Below are 3057 nucleotides of genomic sequence, written 5' to 3'. Positions count from 1 at the left end.
CAGATCATTCTGAGTGAGGTAACCCATACTCAGAAAGACAAACATGGTATATATTAATGTATATGTAGATATTAGCTGTTAAATAAATGGTACTCAAGCTACAATGTGTAGACCAAAAGAGGTTAGGCTGAGGAGTGGTCTGGGGTGGGGGTGGGGCATGTATCTTGTTTTGAGTGTCATTTGCTTATTCTCTCTCTACAGCAGGAGTGGCTAGGGCAAATGGCCATGAAGGTTCTCACCTACAGGGTTCTGTGTGGATTCTTTAGCTGGTATTACTTCACAGTGAAATATTTAAAAAAAAGGAAATCCTGCAAACATTAATATGAAAAGCATTTTGGTCACTCTTCCCATACTTACCTCTAACTGCTCCCAGATCCAGTATATATCCTTCAATCTCCTATCAACTTCATGACCTTTAAAAGGAAATGAGTCACTTACTCTGCCTGAATCTGGGGCTATCTATCCAAAACCCTGAATTCTTAACTCTATTTCACAACATATCAGCTGTGCAAACCCACAATTTCATAATGTGCTTAAAAATTGCAAGCTCTGTAATTCTTAAAATTAAGAAACACAGAAGGTAAATGGTCTCAAGGAGATGGAAACAGTGTCTGTGCGAGAAGTCTATTCGAAGTCTTGTGCTCAGATGACTGATCTCCAAGTCCAATTGCTTTGCTTTTTTGCTAAGTTACTTATCTTTGACTCACAAAATATCCTAAGAATTGAGGTGTTTGCTACTCAGTTTATCAGATTATTATGAAGATTTAACTAGCTAATAGGATGACTGAAAAAATAAAGAAAAAGAAAACCTTAGCATTCTCTCTCTCTCTCTCTCTTTTTTTTCTTTTTTAAACTGTAGAACTGTTTAGGAATCCAAAGTAAATGTAACTCACCGTTTTTGTAAGATGTATCCTTGAAATGTTGCTGTGACCAGGAACTTATGAGTCCTGGACTTTGCTATTACCTGTTCTACTATTGAAACTTTAATTTGGAGTAAATGGCTCAGCGGTTAAAAGTCCTGACTGCCCTTCTGAAGGTCCTGAGTTCAAATCCCAGCAACCACATGATAGCTCACAACCTTCTGTAATGAGATCTGACGCCCTCTTCTGGTATGTCTGAAGACAGCTATAGTGTACTTACATAATAATAATAAATAGAATCTTTTTAAAGAAATATGTAATCATATTGAACTTTAGTTGAAAGAGGCAAGTCCAGTTTCAAAATGGAGGGCCATGATCCAAAGGAATCCGAGCAGTCGAGGAAGCTGTTCATTGGTGGTCTGAGCTTTGAAACCACAGACAATAGCTTAAGAAAACATTTTGAGAAATGGGGAACCCTTACATACTGAATGAGAGATCCCCAAACAACATGTTCCAGGGACTTCATTTAGTGACCTACTCTTGTGTTGAAGAGGTGGATGCTGCAATGTGTGCTTGGCCACACAAGGTTGATGGGCGTGTGGTGGAACCAAAGAGAGCTGTTTCCAAAGAGGATTCTGTAAAGCCTGGTACCCATTGAATGGTGAAGAAAAAAATTGTGGTGGTACTAAAGAAGATACAGAAGAATATAATCTGAGAGAGTAGTCTGAAAAAATATGGCAAGATAGTCATAGAAGCTATGGGAAAGGATGGGAAAAAGAGAGGATTTGGTTTTACAATCTTTGATGATCATGACAGTTGATACAATTGTTCAGAAATACCACACTTTTTTTTTTTTTTCGAGACAGGGTTTCTCTGTATAGCTCTGGCTGTCCTGGAACTCACTTTGTAGACCAGGCTGGCCTCGAACTCAGAAATCCGCCTGCCTCTGCCTCCCGAGTGCTGGGATTAAAGGCGTGCGCCACCACGCCCGGCTAATACCACACTTTTAATGGGCATAATTGTGAAGTGAAAAGGCCCTTTTAAAACAAGAGATGCAGTCTGCTGGATCACAGAGGTTGTGGAGGTGGATCTGGCAACTTTATGGGTCTTGGAGGAAATTTTGTTCCTGGAGGAAACTTTGGTGGAAGAGGTGGCTATGGTGGTGGAGGTGGTGGCAGCAGAGGTAGTTATGGAGGTGATGGTGGGTGTAATGGATTGGGAGGTGATGGTGGCAGCTATGGTGGTGGTCCTGGTTACAGTGGTAGAGGAGGTTATGGAGGTGGTGGATGGGGTTATGCAAACCAAGGTGATGGATATGGTGGAGGTAGAGGTGGAGGAGGAGGATATGATGGCTACAATGAAGGAGGAAATTTTGGTGGCGGTAACACCAACAATTGGTGTTGGTGGGAACTACAATGACTTTGGAAATTATAGTGGACAGCAACAATCAAATTATGGACCCATAAAGGGGGGCAGTTTTGGTGGAAGAAGCTCAGGCAGTCCCTGTGGTGGTGGCTATGGATTTGGAGGTGGAAGTGGTGGATATGGTAGCAGAAGGTTTTTAAATAAAACAGAGACAGCTACAGTTCTTAGCAGGAGAGAGGGAGGAGTTGTCAGGAAAGCTGCAGGTTACTTTGAGACAGTCGTCCCAGATGCATTAGAGGAACTGCAAAAATCTGCCGTAGAAGGAACGATGATCCATAGTCAGAAAAGTTACTGCAGCTTAAACAGGAAACCCTTCTTGTTCAGTATTGTCATAGCCATGGTTTGCAAAAAGTACAGCTATTGATTAGTGCAATGTAGTGTCAATTAGGTGTATGCTCCTGAGGTCTCTTATCTGTTGTAGTTTTGTCTTTTTCTTTTCAGTACATCAGGTATATTGCCCTGCAAACTGTGGTAGTGGTACCCGGAATAAAAAAATCAGGAATTTTAAACTTTTCAATGTTTGTATAGTGCAGTTTTACTAGGATCATTGGGAATTACTATTTCACTCTCTTCTTTTGTCACTAGGAGAAGAACACCTGCAGAAGACACCCACCCAGCAGCTCACCTGCCATACCCCGGACAGGCACTCCAGCTGTCAGTTTTGGCTCTTTTTCAGGTATTCACTATGAAATATGAGAATCCTCTTAACATTCGTAAGAAATCATTTACTAAAATATTCTGAATTCTTATTATGACTTACTAATGTACTATA

The 3057-nt window shown here is 40.9% G+C and overlaps 1 pseudogene; it reads left to right on the top strand.

Annotated features, from left to right (window-relative positions):
• Window positions 1–1222: 1222 nt before the first annotated feature.
• Window positions 1223–2649, top strand: LOC110307320 (annotated as a pseudogene).
• Window positions 2650–3057: the final 408 nt, after the last annotated feature.

This window comes from Mus caroli, chromosome 12 (assembly GCF_900094665.2).
Source record: "Mus caroli chromosome 12, CAROLI_EIJ_v1.1, whole genome shotgun sequence".
NCBI classification, from domain to species: domain Eukaryota; kingdom Metazoa; phylum Chordata; class Mammalia; order Rodentia; family Muridae; genus Mus; species Mus caroli.
Note: the sequence above shows the minus strand (reverse complement) of the source record. Positions and strands in the feature narration are given on the sequence as shown.